Consider the following 22,267-nt stretch of genomic DNA (forward strand, 5'->3'; position numbering starts at 1 on the left):
TCCTTGGGGGTTCCCTGGCTGGTGACTCCCATCACTCCTCTGTGTCCAGCCAGTCCTTGGCATCTCCCACCCTGAAAGGTAAAGGTAAAGGGACCCCTGACCACTAGGTCCAGTCGTGGCCAACTCTGGGGTTGTGGCGCTCATCTCGCTTTATTGGCCGAGGGAGCTGGCGTACAGCTTCCAGGTCATGTGGCCGGCATGACTAAGCCGCTTCTGGTGAACCAGAGCAGCGCACAGAAACGCCGTTTACCTTCCCGCCGGAGCAGTACCTATTTATCTACTTGCACTTTGACATGCTTTTGAACTGCTAGGTTGGCAGGAGCAGGGACCGAGCAACGGGAGCTCACCCCGTCGCGGGGATTCGAACTGCCAATGTTCTGATCGGCAAGTCCTAGGCTCTGTGGTTTAACCCTTCTCCCACCCTTATAAACTGCAATTTCATGGAAACTATCAGAGGTATACAACAAATATACACACATTGAAAACCAAAATCACAGATCACCAGCTAACTGAAACAATTTTTTTTTTAATTGCCTGCATAAGCCTGGTGACATAAAATACTAACATACTTAATTAGGGAAAGAAAGTTAGGTGTGCATAGTTATTGGTTTGTTTATGTTCTTGATTTTATTATGGTGTTTTTTTTAATCTTGTATTTTTATGTTGTGAACAACCTTGAGATCTACAGATGGAGGGTGGCATATAATTTTAATTAATGAATTAACAGCAACAGCAACATCTGAGTAGGCATGCATCAGTTTGTCCTGCTAGGCTACAATTCTCTGTTCGCTTACCTGGGAACAAGACCCAGTTTACCCAATGAACTGCATAAGTAAACATGAACAAGATGGGGCTGCTAGTCTGAATATGTTCCATTTCTTCCCTGAGTGGGATACTGCCAAACTTTCCCTGACTCTGAGCTGTATTTATATCATAGTTCAATTTATAATCCCTAGAGCCTCCTCTTGGTAATTGCATTTGACAACTGAATGCTCCGGTGGAAGCTACATAATAGACTTGGCTGATGTTTAAACTTCCAGTATTTGTTCTGTTTTCTGATTCATGACAATTTTGCTCATAATTAGGTGGAAGAGGAAGCCTTGATCTTTTTAAGTGAACTCTAGTAGAGATAAACTTTGAAGGGATCGATACATCTTAATTTCATAGTCTAATCCTATTTTCATGTTGCATGCCAAACGTAACGAGATAGAAGCAGGCATTTCTTTTGTTTTCCCTCAATACTCATCCCCAGCACTAGTGATGTTGGAGACAAGCTTTTATTTTAAATGAACAGTGTGCCATCTATTAGGGGAAAGTGCAGAAAAATTAAAATGAGGGAATTCCGTGATAGATGAAGAAAATATACACATTTTGGAAATTCATGGGCAAAATAATATGTAAGGAAACATTTTGGTCACTAAGTGATTTCATAAAAGGAATTGTCATCAGAACACAAGTCCCATGATAACTGTATGTTTCATTTGCAATCGAAAAGGGTAGTATCAATTAAATTGGCATCAATGGGTCTTTAAAGCTTTCATTGTTGGCTGGATTGTGCCCACTTGTTTACATGATTTTTGTTGTTGAATGCTAGGGAAATACTGCAAAGAAGTGAGCAAATGATTGAGATCCAGACCCACTAGACCTGTAGGGATGGGAAGAGACCATACTCCATACAAACAAAATTGGAAGGTATTTAGAATGCAGTAATATATCACCACCACTGATCATGACCTCCACCAGTAGACATATATTGCCTAAGCTCATTTTCACAGATTTTATTGATAGCCAAAAATCTAGCAAAAAAAGGAGAGAAAAGTTCAGCGCTTCCTTGCATCCCCTCCTCTCCGTTAATAGATTTGCCACACCTTTGTATCCTGCACCCAGGGAACTTATTCTTACACACAGGACTTGAGTTTACTGAAATGTTTTCTTTTTTGATTTGACAAGCTGAAGCTTTTCCTCTCAGGTGATCCCTGTGTTGCTCTCTGCATGGCTTGAATATAAATGAGCAATGAACAGTGTGGCAGGAACCTAAAGGACAAAATGGAACAGTTTGCCTTTCCATGTCCCAGGAAAAGAAAGAAAAAAGGCAAGGCAAGCTTTCCATCAGCGTTCTAGGCCAGTCTTCCCAAATTGATACGTTGACACTTGGAGGCATGTTGGCACATCAAAATCTAGTTTACACACACACGTGTGCATGCTATATCTGCATTTGGATAGGTGATAGATAGATGATTGATAGATGATAGATTAGATAGATAGATAGATAGATAGATAGATGATAGATGATAGATGATAGATGATAGATAGATAGAGATAGATAGAAGAGAGAAAAAGATGGATAGATAGATGATATAGATGATAGATAGATAGATAGGTAGATAGATAGATAGATAGATGATAGATAGATAGATATAGATAGATGATAGATGATAGATAGATAGATAGATAGATAGATGACAGATAGATGATAGATAGATATAGCTAGATACTGTAGTAGATAGATATAGATAGATAGATAGATAGATGATAGATAGATAGATAGATAGAGGGATAGATAGAGATTAGATAGATAGATAGATAGATAGATAGATAGATAGATAGATAGATGATAGATAGATCATAACATCTTATTTGGAAAATAACATCTTATTTGTAAAGACATCACATAATAAAAACTCCTTAACTCCGTGTAACCTCATCGAAATGTGTGTATATTTTCTGTGTGCACTGTGCTGTATTTCAGAATGGTGCTTAAGTGAATATTGATTCCTTTAGTGTCTGCTGAGAGGTGATTCACGTTAAGTGGCAGTGAGTCAGCCTCTTCCCCTCTTGAGAGGAGCTAATATCTGGGTCAGGATTGAATTGTTGCAAGATAATGAAAGATTTCTTCCGAAAATCATGTCAGCCACTCCTGTGGCTCTAATCCTTAAAGGTTGTGTGACTCACTTCAGATTTCCGCTCCCTCTCCACCTGCCAACTGTGTGACGAACCCAAGCGTCTCTAGTTTAAATAGTAAAATGCTTGTTAGAATTTCTGTATCGGGATCAGGAGACAGTGATGTCTGAAGGGCTGGGCATTCTTTTGATCATGAGAAAATTTACACACACATTCCAGACAGGCATGCAGGAACCATTAGAAGTACTCCACCAGGCTTTTCTTTGATCACTTATACTCAGCAAAGTTTGTCTATTTGTTTAATATTGCTGCAGTGATAGAATTCTCTTATTCTGATAGTTTCCTTAACAAATGTTCTCCTTTGTTGTAGTATGTCATAGTGAAAAGTCTGAATGGAAGAGCCATTGGTTCAAAGCTCAGTACAGCCATGAACTCAATTGGTGGCCTTACTCAAGCCACTATTTCTCATCTGCAACATGGTGATGCTAATACAGTGGTACCTCGGGTTACAAACACTTTGGTTTACAGACTCCGCTAACCCGGAAGTAGTACCTTGGGTTAAGAACTTTACTTCAGGATGAGAACAGAAATTGCGCGGCAACAACAGGAGGCCCCATTAGCTAAAGTGGTACCTTAAGAACAGTTTCAGGTTAAGAACAGACCTCGGAACGAATTAAGTTCTTAACCAGAGGTACCACTGTATACTATACTGAGCTGCCTTGAGGGATTGTTGTAAAAAGTACCGAAACCATTCCTTGGAAGTACTCTGTGAAAGGACACCTGGAAACTATGGTCATGATCCTAATAATAATAATAATAATAATAATAATAATAATAATAATAATTTATTATTTATACCCCACCCATCTGGCTGGGTTTCCCCAGCTACTCTGGGTGGCTCCCAGCAGAATATTAAAAACACCATAAAACATCAAACATTAAAAACTTCCCTAAACAGGGAAACACTGGGCCCTCTGCCTGGTTCCCTGAAACTTCACTTCTCGCAGTGAGGGTTTTTTCCTATATGTATTACTGGCATATTTTAGGTTGTTTTATCCTAGTTTTTAAAGCAAGTTACTTTGAGTTTCATTTTTTTTCTTTTTTTTTGAAGTATCTAACAAATACAGGTAACAACAGCAACTTAAACTTTGAGGTTAGTGCAGCGGCAGATGTGTTGGTTATAGACGTTGGCTGCATTTTTCTTTTCTACTTTCAATCAGGCATGTTGTGCAGGGGTTAAAGTTCCAAACCAGGAAGACTTACTCATAACTTACTGGCTGGTCTTGAGCTAGTTATTGTCCCTTCAACATAGCCTGCTTCATAGAGTTCTGTGAAGAGAGACCAAACTGAGGATAGAAATGTAAAAGATAAATAATGCATATTAGAAACATACAGAGGACACATTCCCCAAATAGCTATCAGTTAGGGTTGCCATACGTCCAGAATGAAAGCAGCAAAAATAGTGTCCGGGGAAAATTTTGGGAAATCGGCAAAATGTCCAGTTGGTAAAATATCCCCACCACACTGAAAGATAAGCAGAAACAACTTTGTGTTTCCCCACAAACGCTCAACAATAACAATTGTGAGGTTGATTTCCTTAAAAAAGCTCAGCGGTTTTTGTGCCAGGAATTTTACTTCTTGAAATATGGCAACCCTACTATCAGTTCTCAGTATCCACTGGACACAGCCAGTGCAAAGACAGGAGAACAAAATGGTAGGATTGATGTCAGAAGCCTCATAAATTAATATAACCAGGGCAACATGGCTGGCATTCAATTTACTGCAGTCTTCTAGTCAAGTAGTCTGTTGTTGCGATTTTTCTACTGCATTTATATAATTGATCATAATTACATCAGCTTGGCAATACTTGGTTCGCTGTTAATGTGAAAGGGGGAAGACTCTTGATAGAGATGAAAGGAGCCCTAAAATTAGTCCAAATTAATGTTAGGTTCATCAAACAACTATTAAGATTTGGGTTAGATGTTTTTGTGATAATGGCTTAGAGATCTGCAAATGGTATTAATCTTCGACTCTAATAGCGCAAATGAAAAAGCAGCCTCCAGTTAATGCTGTGATTATACTACTCCCTTGGGAGCTCTTCTTTCGAGTTAATCTTTCTATATCTGTGGACCTTTATGTATTTAAATTGCTGCAACCATGCTTATATGTAAGCAGCTACTAATGAAAAAGAAACACTTAAAGAACTGAACTAATAATTAAGACTGAAGTTTTTGCTGTACACTAATGAGTTCATATATCACTGATTCAAAGAGCTGTTAAAATAAAAATTAAAGACTTCTACAGGAGTGTGTGTAAGATGCAAAACTCTTCTCTCTCCCCCTCTTTGAGATTACCGTGGATAAATACAAATTCCAGCCACATTTTCTCTATGCTTATTTTATGACAGTGGGATGTGGCTGTTTGCTCCGTTTATCACCAACAGGCACATTGTATATGGAAGATTCCATCAACGGTGTCTCCGAAAAAATTTACACATCCCTTGGGAAGACAGGCGATCACCAGTGTTGAGGCAATGATTCTTCAACATTAACTTCGTTGGACTGGTAATGTTTGGATGCCTAATTATCGTCTTCTAAAGCAACTACTCTATTCCGAACTTAAAAATGGAAAGAGTAATGCTTTCAACAAGAGGTATAAAGACTGTCTCAAGGCAAATCTTTAAAAAATGTAGTATAAACACCGACAATTGGGAAACAATGGCCTGAGAGCGCTCCAATTGAAGAACGGCCTTTACCAAAGGTGTCATGGTCTTTGAAGACACTCAAACTCAGGACAAAAGGGAGAAACATGCTAAGAGGAAGGCACATTTGGCAAACCCTCATTGTGATCAATTCCCACCCAGAAACCTATGTCCCTACTGTAGAAGGATGTGTGGATCCAGAATTGGGTTCCGCAGTCACTTACAGACTCCCTGTTAATCAGGTCCTCCCTTAAAGAGGGCATGTGTTGTGGTGAGACCTGGCAACCAAAGCCGTGTTGTGGGTGGGTAAGATTGGTTAGCCACAACACCCAATTGGTAGGTCCCTTGATGCAGGGTTTAATCAGGCCAGTGGGACACAGGATAAATGGATCAAAGGACCTATATATATCTGTGCACGTGACCTAGAGCTTCCTCTTTTGGCTTGTGCATCAGAACACCTACCCACCTCTCCCTATTTTTAGGGCTTGTGCACTTGACCTTCCTATGCCGTCATGTGTCGTCTGTCCTTGGGACAGGGGCATGGCAGGAATTTTCCCCACTTGGCTGATTGGCTGTTGCCATTTGGGTTTCGCCTGCCATGTAGCAAATCGTCACAACTTGTAAGGTTGCGGATAGGCTCTGGTTCAGGTGATAGGGATGGGAGAACACTCTCGCCATCCCTATGCGAAGGGTATTCCGTTAAAGAAATCCAGGGACTCGATGGTTTGGTCAACCCCTGTGAGGGGGTTGTGCCTGTGCCTGAGTCCAGGGGGGGCCATTTGGGTGGTGGAGAAAGCCTGTTCCTGGCTTTCCGCTTATCCAGGTGTTCACCCTAGGCTGGTGCCCTGGGTCACGCTACCTGCAACAATGAAGGGAGCTAGTCAAACCAGAGCCTATGCAACCACTCACTTGCTGTAATCAATTAAGTTGTGGCCTAAATTCTGCCAAAAACCAAACCAAAATTTGAGCCTTGTTTGAATTTATTTAAGGGGGAGGTTTAAAGGTCTGAACACACAAAGACCGTGTTCATGGAAGACAATCTTACTCGGCTACAAGTGATCGCCAAAGAAGAAGATATATGGATATAAACAGCCATAGACTATGGGGTGAGGTGAACTTGTTCTCCTTACACCAGTGTTGCCACAGTTTTTGGGGGTACAGGGCTGGGACAGGGTAGTAGTGTGCAGATACAATAGTGGCAGTGAGTGAGCATGGATTGCATCTGACAGTGTATCTGCACACTCTCTCGTCTCCTTGTGACCTTTCTGCTGTGATGTGTGTTCCATGATTTGCATTCAATGAAAGACAATAGAACCCTAATTAAAACAGACAAATAAAACAAATAGGATTCTATTCATTCCCCCCGCCATAGGTAATTGTTCTTTTCATTGCAGAAACAAATTAAGTAAATAGGATTAATTTGTTTTTGTTTTTATTTTTTAATTCATTCACACCTCTATCAGAAAAGGTTACATTCTTTTGTTTACCATTAGGGATAACAAAATGGATTCTCAGTTGTAGCTCCTGTATAATGGAATTCATGATCTATGTAGGCCCAAATGAGCTCAGGCCTTCAAAATTATAGGAAGAACTATAAATGTAAAATATTTTTCATTAAGGAATGATTGCAATAATTTTATGAGCTCACTATGGCGTTTAATGAGACCTGTTCACCCCAATTTCTAGCACCAGTTGAATATAATAATTATCTCTTCATTGGGTATTTCAGTCATATTTTATGTTTGCTGCACTATTTTGAGCTGGGCTATTTTATGCTTTGTAAAATACTCTGACCACTTAATTGATAAGGAATATACCAAACTAAATTGAAAATATGATATATCCTGGAAGGAGATACTGGATATACATATATATGTATGTATATAATAAATGGATTAATTCTTGTTTGTTTGTTTGTTTTTACAAATGCTACTCAAAACACTATTTGCCTTTTGTTTTTATCTGCCCTTTGAGGAATGGCATTTTACTGGGGATTTACTTAATTTGATTACCCAAATGTATTTGATCATTATACTTGAAAATTATCTTTCTCTTTGAAATTACAACATTATAAATTAGTCTTACAACAGCCTAGGGCACTATGATATTGTTCTTAACACATTTGAAACTGACTTTACCTTACACAGTCCTTTATGGTGGAAATTTCCTCACTGTCTGACCTTTCATACGTCATCAGTGTAGAAGCTATCGTGTGAATTTGTTCTCACATGTCCATATTGATATTTCTAAAGGATGATGAACAAAATTTCTTCAGTCTGTCATGAACTATATTAAGACTATATAGTAGTGCACTCCTAGGAAAGGATCCCTGAATAGGGAATTGGAACATCATTGTAATACGATCTTTTAGTATCACCGTTGAAGTGTCTTAAAAACTAAATAGAAATAAGGTTAGGTCCAAATATACTAAGCAAAAATTCTTCACATATAGAGCTGATTCACACATAACAAACTATGGAGTTATAAAGCCATGTAAACCACAAGTTGCCACGCAGACAAACAAACCATGGCTTCTTTCTCTAAACCTTGGTTTACTTCCCAGCTGCTCTTACTTTGGGCCTCTGTAGTTTCCTGAACATCTATCAGCCAATGTCAAGTCATAGCCATAGTTAAAGCAAACCAAGGTTCATAAGCCAAAAACAAACCATGGCTTCAGATCATGGTTTGTTGGAAGTAAACAAACCAGAGTTAAGCAACTGGGCAAGGTTCACACATAATACTAAACTATGGATTGTAATATGTCTCTCTCATTCCCCGTTCCTGGTTCTTGGATATAAAGGTCTGCATCTGCATGTACCACTCATCAAAAGGATAAGCACGTCTCATGTTCAAAAATACTATACTTCATTCTGGAGAGACTTGAAGTAATATTTAAAACTGGCAACGTTCATGGAAGAAAAGGATGAATGGAACTCTTAGAGACTGTAAGTCTCATTAAAACACCACGCTCCCCGGTTTTGTAGAGCTACAATAATTCACTCTTCTTACATGGACTGTAACTCACCACCAAAATTACAGCAGGCTGATTCAATATGACCTTACAATCTATTATCAGCACAGACTAATATATTTTCTGCAGTGGAGATTGGCTTTAGGTAGCCATAATTACTAAATTTAAATGATTACCGTTGCCAGGGAGCATAGCTGGGAAGTGTGTTTTGTATTTGGTTTGGGAATTGTTTTCTTTTGTTCTTTTATCCTTTTAGAATACAATACAATAAAGAAGTTAGAACCAAAACAGCAGTCAGGAAAAAACCTATAGATTGACTTTAGCTGCAGATAATTCCACTGGCTTCCTTCTTAGTAGACATTGGGGTATAAATCAGGAATCCTGTTTCCCTAAGGGGGAAAATAACACAGAATGACTATGAGAAAGAAGCAGCTTGACACTATTGTTCACAAGTAACCCTCCATGTATCCATATTTTCCAGGGACAGTCCCAGATTTACAGAAGCCATTCCAGTTTATGACTTGATCCTGGAATGTCCTGCTTTTCCTTGAGATGTCCCTATTTTCATCAGAGAAATGTTGGAGGATATGGGTAGCCCCACTTGGATGGGCCACAGCTGGGTAAGGGTTTTCTTGTGGATATTTAGTTGATTCTTTTACCCCACAAGTATCTTGGGGGGGAAAAGGCCATCCCGTTTTCTTGCATGTGAGCATGGCGGCCATTTGGGGTGCTGTGATCTCACATTGTTTCACACCAAGATCTCACCTCGAAAAAGTGCTCCCCCCTAAAAAAGCACTTTTTGAGGGGCCCATAATCTCACATGAGCCATGTTACCTAAGGCATGGGCAGAAACTCAAGATGTTGGAGGGTATGGACTCTTAATTCTACTCTCAGCAAGGTCTGTCAAAAAGGCAAAAAACCCCCACACAAACCCTCTGTTTCTTTCTGCTCAAGTTGTATATCGTTTTGGTTTTTTCAATGTAAATCATTACAGTGGTACCTCGGGTTAAGAACTTAATTTGTACTGGAGGTCTGTTCTTAACCTGAAAATGTTTTTAACCTGAAGCACCACTTTAGCTAATGGGGCCTCCGACTGCCACCGCACAATTTCTGTTTTCATCCTGAAGCAAAGTTCTTAACCCAAGGTACTATTTCTGGGTTAGCGGAGTCTGTAACCTGAAGCGTCTGTAACCTGAAATGTATTTCTTTTCTCTGGACACCATCTGCACTACTCAAGTGCTTCTGCTGCCACAAACTCTGGCTTCCCTCTGAATTATTTGAGTGCCTTTTCTAGCTGAAAGATCTACATTGACTCCCTGTACGTTTCCAAGCACAATTTAAAGTGTTGGTGTTGATCTTTAAAGACCTAAACAGCCTTGGCTCAGTATACCTGAAGGAGTGTCTCCACCCCCATAATTCAGCCTGGACACTGAGGTCCAGCTCCAAGGGCCTTCTGGTGGTTCCCTCACTGTGAGCAGTGAGGTTACAGGAAACCAGGCAGAGGGCCTTCTTGGTAGTGGCACCCACCCTGTGGAACGCACTCCCATCAGATGTCAAGGAAATACACAACTGTCTGAAGGCAGCCCTGTTTAGGGAAGTTTTAAATGTTTGATGTTTTGCAGTGGTACCTAGGGTTACAGATGCTTCAGAGTAGCAGAGTAGCCTGTTGGTATCAGTGGGCTTCACCACAAGCTGCTAACCAGTCAGCAGACACGTGAATGCAGACTGGTGACTGAGCAGTCATAGAATCGTAGAATTGTAGAGTTGGGAGGGACCCCGAGGGCAGTGCCAGATTTACGTATAAGCTAAACAAGCTATAGGTTAGGGCCCCACTCTCTTGGGGCCCCCCAAAAAATATTAATTTAGTTTACAAATCCATTCCTCCATTGTGGGTATAGTTTGTGACTTCCACCTAGCAGCAATCACTATTATAGCAGCTGTACTTGCATATAGAAAAATAGCAACAGTGTTTTGTGTTGTCTAGTCTCCTATGATGTAAATCATGGGCCCCGTCTGCTAGTCTGCTCCCTAAAATATCACTGGTTTGCTCATTTCTATATATAGGGTGCCTACATAAAATATGCATTTTATGAAAAAATACATATTTTGTTATGTGTAAATGGCATTAGATACCTATTAGGTCCATAAATTACCATATAGCATATATTCAACACAAAAAACAGCGGCAATTTGCTGCTGACAGAAAACAGCTGGACATATAAAGGGCCCCATTACCTTAAGTAGCTTAGGGCCTCATCAGACCTAAATCCGGCCCTAGGATCATAGAATCATAGAATCATAGAGTTGGAAGAGACCACAAGGGCCATCGAGTCCAACCCCCTGCCAAGCAGGAAACACCATCAGAGCACTCCTGACATATGGTTGTCAAGCCTCTGCTTAATGACCTCCAAAGAAGGAGATTCCACCACACTCCTTGGCAGCAAATTCCACTGTCAAACAGCTCTTAGTCAGGAAGTTCTTCCTAATGTTTAGGTGGAATCTTCTTTCTTGTAGTTTGGATCCATTGCTCCATGTCCGCTTCTCTGGAGCAGCAGAAAACAACCTTTCTCCCTCCTCTATGTGACATCCTTTTATATATTTGAACATGGCTATCATATCACCCCTTAACCTCCTCTTCTCCAGGCTAAACATGCCCAGCTCCCTTAGCCGTTCCTGCCCGAGGGTCATCTAGTCCAATTCTCTGCAATGCAGGAATCTCAGATAAAGCATCCATGACAGATGGCCATCCAACCTCTGCCTAAATACCTCCAAGGAAGGAGAGTCCTACGTCTAACAGCTCTTGCTCTTAGAAAGTTCTTCCTGATGTTTAGCCGGAATCTCCTCTCCTGCCTCTGCAAACACCTTGTGCTTGTCTCTGGCAAGGACTGCCCTTCTATTCCCTCCTTTTGGCTGGTTCCACTCCATCTGGTTCTGCTCCATCTGTTTTCCTGCATAATCATCTTCTTGGACACATGTTGATGGCCACTGCCTCCAAATGACTCCTGGTGCAGGACACTGATTCCAACCCCAGTTCAAATTAAGCCCCCATTCTAAGTAAAAAAAGTGGCAAGAAACAATAGTGGTATAATAGAAAGTTACTCATTATACAAGCATCCTCATTACTTCCAATATAATGTTTGTTTTGACACTTTGATTTGTGAGACATTTTCATGCTTTGCACAATAGTAGGTTCTAATTACTTGCTTTTCTGTGTGGGAGGTGTACATTAAAAAGAGATTTGCTTCGGTTGTAGAAGAGAGGTTAACCATCTCAGGCTCAGCTGAGAAGATGAGCTACATTTAATTTTATATATAGCGCCTTTTTAATTTGGTGCAAGACATTTGCATTCTCCCTATTTCCTTTTCTCTGCACTGAAATGTGAGTAAGAACAAACCGTTGCCTCAGTTCAGGCTTCTTGAGTCTCCAATTACAAAGCATTATAATGAAGTTCAAGATCTTCTCCCTCCCCATCCATGATCCCCAAAGTGAGTACTGAAAAGCTCTTACTGGACAGGCACATCCTTTTAACCATGAAAAAGATGTTTGACGTGTATGTGGGAAAATAAACAAAATAGTTTAGGGATGGAAGCCCATCACATTTAAAGTCTGCAACCCTGATGTTGGGCATTGCCATTTGAGGGCCATACTATAAAAGATATGGGACATCAGTGATCAAAACTTTTCTGTTTTTAATTGAAATCAGACACAGGCAGCTCCAATTTTGACAAAGGCTAGCTGACGGGGACGTGGCTGAATCAAACGCCTGGGATAAGTCTGACTCTGGAGATGAAGGAATGCCAGTACAGAGAGAGCCAGAGTTCAACTCTGGAGACAAGGGAATGCAGTCACAGACAGAGCAGAGTAGTTCGGCCCCCTTCATCAAGAGTTTCCAGACTCGGATAGAGTAGCAGACTAGGAAAGCCGGCAGGCAGAAGGAGGGGAGGAGATAGATGGTATTGAGGGGGTTGCTATGCAACTAGGAGGAAGGCAGCGTTTAGAGGGCTCTTTGTTTAAGAGTGGGGGGGTTCACCCACCTTCTACCTGAACCAGAAGAGCTGAAAGGGTTAAAATGCAACAGAAGTACAAGAGAGGAAGGATGGGACTTTGGCACCCTTCGTGCTGCAAAAGGGACGGGGACTCAGAGTGACCAACTCGTAGCAAAGAGCGGCAAGCTCGGAGCCACTCTCTGGGTGTTAATTGTAAATAAACGTACCATAAAACTGCCAGAGACTCATAAATTCTTATCGGAGCTTGCTTGCCTGCCTGAGATCATTACACTAGCCCTTTCATCCATGGAAATTTCTTAGTGTAACCCATCCTGCCCCAACAGCCGTCCAACTTCTATGCCCCTCCTGGCTACAACATACTGGTTTCTTCCACGTGTTGTGTACCTTGACCCTATATCTCTACCTAAAGTAGAAGGCAAGGCATTCATGACTCTTGTCTTGCTCCATCACCTGATGTGCTGCAGTGCTCACCACAACGTGTCCTGACAGGAGGGTCTAGTGGGAGGAGCTGAGGGATGGGCAATCTTTCTTCTGTTGAGGACATTCCCTTGGAGGTAGCCCATAGGGTCACATGCTAGTGTCAGGTGGGAACAAGGCCAGTTGTGCACAGGGCCAAAGCCTGGAGTTGGTGGAGCCAAACTTTCTGTGTTTTACCTTCGCTGTTTTGCTGTATTGTTTTTAACACTTGATTGGAAGCCGCCCAGAGTGGCTGGGGAAACTCAGCCAGATGGGTGGGGTATAAATAATAAATTATTATTATTATATTAGCTGTTGTAGGTAGTATTCATCGGGATTCTAGTTGCTGGAAATGACAAGTGGTGAAAGTGCTGCTGAGACGCTTTGGGGCTTCCCTTAGGCATCTTGTTGGGCATGATCCAGCAGGCTATTTTTGTGTTTTTTCTGTTATTCTCTATCTGTCTGCTCCACCAGCATCGCCCACCAAGTTAAAGTGAATTGTACACAAAGCTTACTGAAGTATTTTGGCACCTAAGGAAGAATATCCCACAATGCTTTCTCTCTGGGAATAAAAATAATAAAATAATAATAATGAGGCATGAAACAATTGATTATTTGTTCTAATGGTAGGGCCTACTCTGCCTGATGATAGGGCCAATTCTGAGGCACAATTGGGCTGCCATACATCTGGGATTTCCCATACATATCCAGGATTCATCCGTTGGAAAAAAGCTCAACAACTTTTGTGTCTGGCAACCCACTACTGACATAATGTGAAAAACCACATTATTAATATGTGGTAAGAACCCAAGCAGAGGTTCTTTGGGCTTACCAGCATCAACCATCCCCCCAAACTTGTGCGATATTTGCCTGGGGAGCATGGTCTTCTCACATAATGGTTGCAGATGCCTCATATTATTCCTGTAGTGCAGGAAGGAGAAAAAAAATCAGTGTTTAGAATAATATGAGAAGACTCCTTAAGAGAAATACTCTAGACCTCCACTCAGAGACACTGGTCCCTGATGTTTTCTAAACCCTTTCCTTGATTATAATGCTTTTTTTATATAAAAAAGGAAAGGAAAGATAAAAGGGAAAAGAGAGCTATAACCTGCAGCATTTTCACAAGAAAATAATAGAGCCAGAACTGGGATTTGAGGAGGAGAAGCACCCCTGTGGTGGGCTTCTTTCTTTCTCCTCAGATTCTTACTCCTGCCACTCAGTACTCAGTGCCATTTTTCAGTAATCAACAGTAGCACAAAATTGACAGGAAACATAACTGGCAGTGACAAGACTTCCCCTTCTGCTTTGCAGAGTCTTTGTTTTGTGTTAGCTGAGACCATCCCTGGACACCCTGGGTAGGAAAACTGCTGAAAAAGTTGACTTGAAATCTCTTTTAAACCTGGGTTTCAACTATGTATGCTCTCCGCAGAAAGAATGTGAGTCCTGTGGGAACTGGAAAGAGCTTTTCTTTTTCTTGCTACAGAACTGCAGGTCAGAAACATTTTCTATATTTTCAGATGCAAAGTAGGAAAAGATCTCTTATCCTTTTAGCTGTCCTCATCCATGCCTGACAACCTACACTTTGTCAAAATACCTTCTTCCAGAGACAAGTATTATTGGCACAGCAGCCATAACTTCTTTTGCATCTGGTCTCCTAGTTCCTGATATGCCCTGGTTTGCTGATTTCCCTGAGCCAGAGATGGGACTAATTTCCTGTGGCTTCTGTGCAGGGAAGGAACAGGTTGAATAGCTGTAAAGGAAGGTCTTCTGCTACCCATAGCTATTGGTAGTTCCCTGTTTGATACCTCTGCCTATCTAGTTTTATTTATTTGGCCCACCTTCTTATGGACCTTCCAATTTGGCAGTGGCAGCACCCACGGAGGGCAGCCATATCCTGTTCACAGATATATATCTCATCCAGGACCCTCTCAAACCTGACAATGTCTCTGGTCTTAGTCACTCTTGAGAAAGTACAGTGGTACCTCGGGTTACATATGCTTCACGTTACAGACTCTGCTAACCCAGAAATAGCACCTCAGGTTAAGAACTTTGCTTCAGGATGAGAACAGAAATCGTGTTCCGGTGGCGCGGCAGCCGCTGGAGGCCCATTAGCTAAAGTGGTGCTTCAGGTTAAGAACAGTTTCAGGTTAAGAACGGACCTCCGGAACGAATTAAGTACTTAACTCGAGGTACCACTGTATTATTATTATTTTTTATTGAATTTATATACCACCCTATACCTGGAGGGTTCAGGGTAATTCACAGAAAAAATCAAAATAGAAGCAATAACCCAATAACACCCTCCCCCAAAAAGCCACATTTTCAAAGGGTATAAAATGTCAATCAGGTCAACCAAAGGCCTGGTTAAAAAGGAAGGCTTTTTTGCCTGGCGCCTAAAGGTGTATAATGAAGGTGCCAGGCGACCTTCCCTGGGGAGAGCATTCCACAGATGGGGAGCCACTGCTGAGAAGGCCTCTTGTTGTGTGCCTCGCTCTGCACCTCTCGAGGAGGAGGCACACGAAGGAGGGCCTCAGAAGATGATCTCAGCATCCGGGAGGTTCATATGGAAATAGGCGGTCCTTGAGGTATTGCAGTCCTGAGCCATTTAAGGCTTTATAGGTCAAAACCAGCACTTTGAATTGGGCCCGGAAATGAATTGGTAGCCAGCACAGTCGGACCAGGATCAGTGTAATATGCTCAAACCGTCTTGCACCGGTGAGCAACCTGGTCACTGAATTCTGCACTAACTGAAGTTTCTGAACTGTCTTCAGTAGCAGCTCTACGTGTAACACACATTATACACATACATAACAGCCTCGTGATATTGCCTCCCGCAACATGGTATGCATGAGATTGTTAATCTTAGGGTCATGGGTTTGAACCCCAGGTTGGGGAAACAATTTTTGCATTGCAGGGTTTTGGATTCGATTGTGGTTCCTTCTAACTCTACAATTCTATGATTCTGTGTTAGTTGTTTAGTATGCAACGTTGGATATGCATATTTTAACACACATCAGTGACCAGGCAGAAGAAAGTGAATAGTGATATAAGCAAAAAAAGGGGGAACTTTTGGCTAGATTCCTGTGCCACCAATTCTAACAGTAACAACAACAATAATTTTATTATTTATACCCCGCCCATCTGGCTGGGTTGCCCCAGCCACTCTAGGCAGCTTCCAACCATATTAAAACATAACATAACATCAAACATTAAAAACTTCTTGATACAGGACTGTCTTCAGATGTCTTCTAAAAGTTGTAAAGTTCTTTATCTCCTTGACATCTTATGGGAAGTGAAGGAAGGTCTTATGGGAAGTGAAGGAAGGGGGATTCTCTTACTGTAAAAATCTTGAAAACTTTTCAACATTCAATAAATAATAAAAAAGAATGGTATCAGGATTTAAACCTGAATGGCAAAGGCAATCCAATACTATCCTATTTCTATGCTCTCTCTCTCACTCTCTCACCCCCCACACCCCCCCACACCACCACTACCAATTCTCTAGTGTTCATTTTCATTTTTCAATCACACACCACCAGCAGCCAATGGGATCCATATTTCTTGTCCCAGTTCTGCAGCTGACGTCAAGTTCCACCATCAACAGGGGGGTGGCTGTGGGGTCTGGAGGAATATAGATACACAATAAACATGATCCTGCTATGTTCCACTCATATTCTGTCCATGACTCCACTCCATTTTATCTTTGCCAGCAAAGCAGCTCCACCAGTGGAATGTACCACATTTTTTCATGGTGTCAAAGGCCTTTCATGAAATCGTGAAGCTTCTCAACCACTGAATCTCAAGTACAGAATCGAGTAGCTTTAAAAAATAAATAAATAAATACATAAATGGCAATTTCAGTGTTACACACTCAGGATTAGACCATGCTAACTGCACAAATCAGAAGAAGAATACTAAACGCATGTTGATGACTATCTTTCTTTTTTGAATATCTTACAGTTGTAATAACTTTACTTAACGCTAGTGTTGACCATGTGATGAGTGGCAAATACTGGATTATTTTATTATATTCCCTGTCCAAAACATTTTTCAAAAACACAGTCTAATTGCCCTGAATTCTTAGAAGTCTTTCCCCCTGAGAACTGGTATTCTAATAAATTTCTTGCAAAGTAGCAAACTCCTTCCTGCAAATTGCTTCCTCTCTTGTTCTTTGGGCACTTCATACTTCCAAATTATTTGATCCCAAGAGGCACTGGCAGTTGTTGTGAGTACTCCTTGATGTTCTCGCTGTTTTGTAAAACGAATTGCAATTTCTCTTTAATCTCTCAGTCAAAAAAGGTTCTTTCATTTAGCTCTATTCCTGATTCATTAAACACATTTGAAATCTGTGGGACTATATGAAAAGCTATAGAGAGGCAGAACGATCAATGTTCCAAATACTCATTCTTTTGAATTTGGAAAGACATATTTTCCCACACAAAGTCTTCACGTTTGTGAATGTTCTCTCTCTTTTTAAAAAGCTGCCACTGCCATTGTTTCTTCTACCCGCTGCTTCATAGAGGATATGGGGATCTTTCTACGAAGGAAGGGAAAGAGTCATAATTAGGAAATTATATTGAAGACGTAGCATATTCAGCTTGTACAGCTATGTTGCTATGTCCCTATCTGATCCAAAATGCCCAAAGATGAGGGACCGCTCGACATTGTCAAAAATAGTCACAAAGTTCCATCCCTTTTGGACTTGTGTATAGCCTGTAGAAGAATTAAACAAAAAAGAGAGTTTTGAGCTTTGTTCCAATTACTTACATTTATGAATTCACAAACAGCCATTTTAAATTGTATCCTGTATTTCATATATACAGGAAGCTACCAGTCTCTCCCAACCCCGGTTCTGTACTTACACCTGGAAACAGCAGCAAAAAAAGCTAGTGATGTCATAGTGTGGTTAAGATGATGCGGAAATGACTTAATACATTCTTGTGATGTTAACATCCCAATCTTCTCTACATCACAAAGGATCTCTGCTTTGATCATAAGAGTACAGTCTTCAAATCAATTGGAGTACTGTGCTTGTTAACTAAAGGAGCTGGTGAACTTTTCTTTATTTCAGTGGGTCTAAATCAGCTTGTTGTTGAAATACTCTGGTTTATGAATGACAGCTGCCGAGCCACTTGTAAGATGGGTCTATATTTATAGTTTATGTCTACCATAAATGCGGTTGTACTGTTTCTCTGAGAGATGGGGGAGGGGAGAGGGAGGGAGGGAGAAAGATTTCACACAGTTAATAATTGAAATTGAGATCTTAAGTCTGGAACTATTTCCTAAGAAATGCTACTACCCAGTTTCCTAGCGTGCATGCTCTATTTAATCTCTAGTCTGAAAGCTTGTCAAAACTAATTACATCCAGAACTACAAGGCACAAGAGGTCAGCGAATTGGTAGGGCCTCCAAGAAACTACAAGGATAAATTATTTACAAAAGAGGTTTACAGTAGAAAATTGAAATTAATTCCTTGGCAACAGAAGGTTGGGGAGGGGCTAGGGTGAGACACCGACACATAGCACTTAGAAGAATGAAGGCAGCATTTTTATTTTTTTAGCAAATTGGTATCACTGCATCATGGCATGTGCAAGAATCCAGATCAATCTGTTAAGGATCAAGTTTGGCAAGAATGGGGACCCTGAACCAGGAGCAAAGCTTTTTTGTTTTTTAAAAATAGTTTTTATTTGGTTTTACAAAATCAATCACACAATTAACATTCTTAGAAACATTGCAAATAAAACAAGATTCTTAGGACTTCCCGCCTCGCCTCCATGGATTCCTTAAAAACCTGTATCAACTGCATAATTTAGTTCATCCAAATTTCAGTTCTCCATTGTTTCCAAAGTCTTTGTAAGATTGCAGGAGTCATTTAAAGCCCGCCAAAGAGTTCAGGTGCTTACACAACAAGCAAATAGTAAAGAGGACCCACACAAGTGATGCTGACACAAAACCCCACACATACACTGTGGAGAGAATCAGAACTCACAGGGTTAAGAAGTTCTGAGTGACGTCTCACATTCTGAGGCGTGGTTTAGAATACTGAGGGGAGTGTTTTACTGTGTTTCTCTCAGTGTGTGTTATGCTCCGGTGCAAGAGAGGAGCGAACATGTGTGCGTTGTCACCAGGAAAGTTATGAGCTGTTTGTTTTGCTACGAGAATAAAGACTTAAAGTAAGATAAAGAAGACACCGTGCGTTAAGCCTGATTTATTGCGCACACACGGCAACGGTACTTCTGTTCCCGCTGTGTTTGCACTCTGCTGAAACCGGAGGAGCCCCGGGAGAAGAGAGTCGGCGCAGAGGAAGCGTGTGGACCCCCCGGGGCCGGTAAAGCTACTAATAAATCACCGGAACATACACTAAGTAGAAGAACAGAAGCATTGCCACCTGACCCCACCCCACTCACCATTCCTCTCTCCCTCTTTCACCATTTTCTTCCTAACCTAACTAATGTCTCACAACAAATGAAACATCTGTAGAAAACACAGCTTGAGAAAAGAGACAATGCATGCATTTTTGTAAACTAAGAAATCTTTAATAAAAATACATTTTTAAAAAAAATACTTCCCGACCTCTTAGCTCTACACCCATCACCTTGCTTGCTGCCAATAGCATACTTTTACCCCTTTGCTTAGGTCCTGGGTGATCTTCATGAATCAATAAAGGCGGCAACTCTTGAGAGTCCCATGGACTGCAAGAAGATCAAACCTATCCATTCTGAAGGAAATCAGCCCTGAGTGCTCACTGGAAGGACAGATCCTGAAGCTGAGGCTCCAATACTTTGGCCACCTCATGAGAAGAGAAGACTCCCTGGAAAAGACCCTGATGTTGGGAAAGATTGAGGGCACAAGGAGAAGGGGACGACAGAGGACGAGATGGTTGGATATTGTTCTCGAAACTACCAGCATGAGTTTGACTAAACTGCGGGAGGCAGGGGAAGACAGAAGTGCCTGGCGTGCTCTGGTCCATGGGGTGACGAAGAGTCGGACATGACTAAACGACTAAACAACAATAACAATCGCCCTACATTCCTCTGTCTTTTTCACTCACTTGTTCACTACTTCCTTGCCTTTGCTCTCTGTCTTCTCTGTCCCCTTTCCCCATCCATTCTGCTTCTGGGCTTCATGTCTCCCATTTCTAGGTCCCCCTTCCTCCTGTCTTTCCAAGCCCTTATTCATCTGCCTCCCCACAAAACTTGTTTTTCTGTAGGACCTGTGTGGTGACATTTTCATTCTAATAAAACTGACCTTTCATTTTCTTCACGGGAGCTGCATTGTTTTCAAGCATCCTGTTGATGGCTTCATTCTCTCAACATTTGAAAGGTCCATGAATATTCAGTGAGTGGCATCATAGCAGTTTGGGCAATAGCTGTCAGTAATTTCACTGCCATAAAATAGTTTAGCATATTGTATTGCAGATGTAATTCCTTTTTTAGCTAAGGGGAACTTGAATTAGAATATAAATCTCCTCTTACTTAAAGTGACTTCATAACTTTTGGGTTAAAGAAATCCCACACAGCCCAATATTTTTTACTCAAATGTGCTTTCTTCCTTCATGTTATTTAACATGGCTTCTGTTGTACTTTATTCTCAATCATGATAATATCGACGCTCAACCCTTCATAACATCGTAAGAAATGACGTCAAAGCTGATGTATTGATCTCTGTACTTTTTGTGGAGGGAGAGGAATACTGAACACAAGAAAGAAATTCTTCAGGCTCTATAATGTTCTCAAAGAATAAGGAAATAACATCGGAGGTGCATATTATAGTGGGGGAAGGATACATGCACCAAGTATGCATCAGAGGATCGCCAAAGTATGTGCCATCAGGATGCAACATCATCAATGCTAGAAGTCAGGTCATTCATTATTCAGATTTGGAAATCCCCTACATTACTTACTCATGCATGCACTCTTGGGTTGGGACAACTAGCTAAAATGTTTTAAAATGTTTTTAACATTTCTAATTTTGGTTGCTCTGTTTTGTTTTTGTTGGGTTGATGTTGGTTAAATGTTTAGCTGGGGTTGGCAGTTATTTTAATTTGGGTATAACTGTAAACTGTGTGTTATTCTTATTATTCTCATTGTTGTTATTATTGGTTTCTATTGATTTATTGGTTTGTTTGTTGCTCGTATAGGATATTTTGCTTTTTAATGTTTGATGCTTTGTTGTGTTTTTATATATGTTGTAAGCCGCACAGAGTGACTGGAGAAACCCAGCAAGATGGGAGGGATGTGATTTTTTTAAAAAAATATTATTATTCTATTAGAATTGATGTATTTGAAGTAGATTTTGTTACCAGATAAATATTTCTTTCTAAATACACATCTCTCTAACATGCAAAGCCAAAGGTATCCTTCAAAGTGGACCCAATAGAAATGCAGTGAATTTCATAAGCATCTTTCCATTAATCCAGGAGAACCACAAAATGCTCCTTTCTTTTAGGAATTTTAAACAACGATATTCCAAAAGACAAAACTAAATTTTTCTTATATGCGACGTCTGCATCAAGAATCCTGGTGGCTAAGTATTGGAAAGGGAATCAGTTACCCACTAGGGGAAAATGGTTATGTAAGCTTTCAGAATATTTAGAATTAGCCAAATTGACAGATATAATAAGACAAAAACCAAAAAGTGATGTGAAAAAGGAATGGGAGTGCCCAAATGAATACCTTAAAAGCCAAGGTTCAAGGACAGAAATCTGGCTGAGTCTGGAATAACCTTGTGAAGTGAATGGATAAGAAAGAGGGATTTATATCTAGATGTTAGGATAGAGATGATAAGGAAAGCAGGAAGATACAATGAGAGGTAAAGGAGGTGCTGTGGGATTGGTGGAAGTCAATGTTTGTTTTCCTTTTTAGTGTTCATATTATTAATTTGTAAGATTTGAATTTTTTAAATATATGCTTGTTTTTGTGTTTTGTAATTTTCGGGGAGTTTTGTTGTGTGGAAAATACTAATAAAACTTACTATTATTTTTTTAAAAAAAACAACCTTACCCAGCAGCTGAAGAGGAAACTAAAGGCAGTCACAGTTGGGGAAAGGGACTCTCTCTGAATCATGCTGTGCAGGTAAAGAATCCAGGAGAGGCTGCCCCTGCCATTGCTCCCTGAAAAGTGGCAGGAGACCAGCAGTGCCTCCTATTCACTGAGAGGCCACTGTAGAGGTGGCATGGAGGGGGCCGCTGAGGAAATGGCAGATCCCGCCTCCAAGGAGAGTGCAGCAGCAT

The 22,267-nt window shown here is 40.8% G+C and overlaps 1 long non-coding RNA gene across 1 annotated transcript; it reads right to left on the reverse strand.

Moving 5' to 3' along the window:
• Nucleotides 1–17,035: 17,035 nt before the first annotated feature.
• Nucleotides 17,036–18,931, reverse strand: LOC128423425 (uncharacterized). Its single transcript, XR_008332750.1, has 2 exons — nucleotides 17,804–18,931; nucleotides 17,036–17,573 (listed from the first exon to the last, which is right to left on the reverse strand). It is a non-coding gene; the product is annotated as an uncharacterized LOC128423425 (long non-coding RNA).
• Between the last annotated feature and the right edge of the window lie 3,336 nt (nucleotides 18,932–22,267).

Source organism: Podarcis raffonei, chromosome 11 (assembly GCF_027172205.1).
Source record: "Podarcis raffonei isolate rPodRaf1 chromosome 11, rPodRaf1.pri, whole genome shotgun sequence".
Lineage (NCBI taxonomy): Eukaryota > Metazoa > Chordata > Lepidosauria > Squamata > Lacertidae > Podarcis > Podarcis raffonei.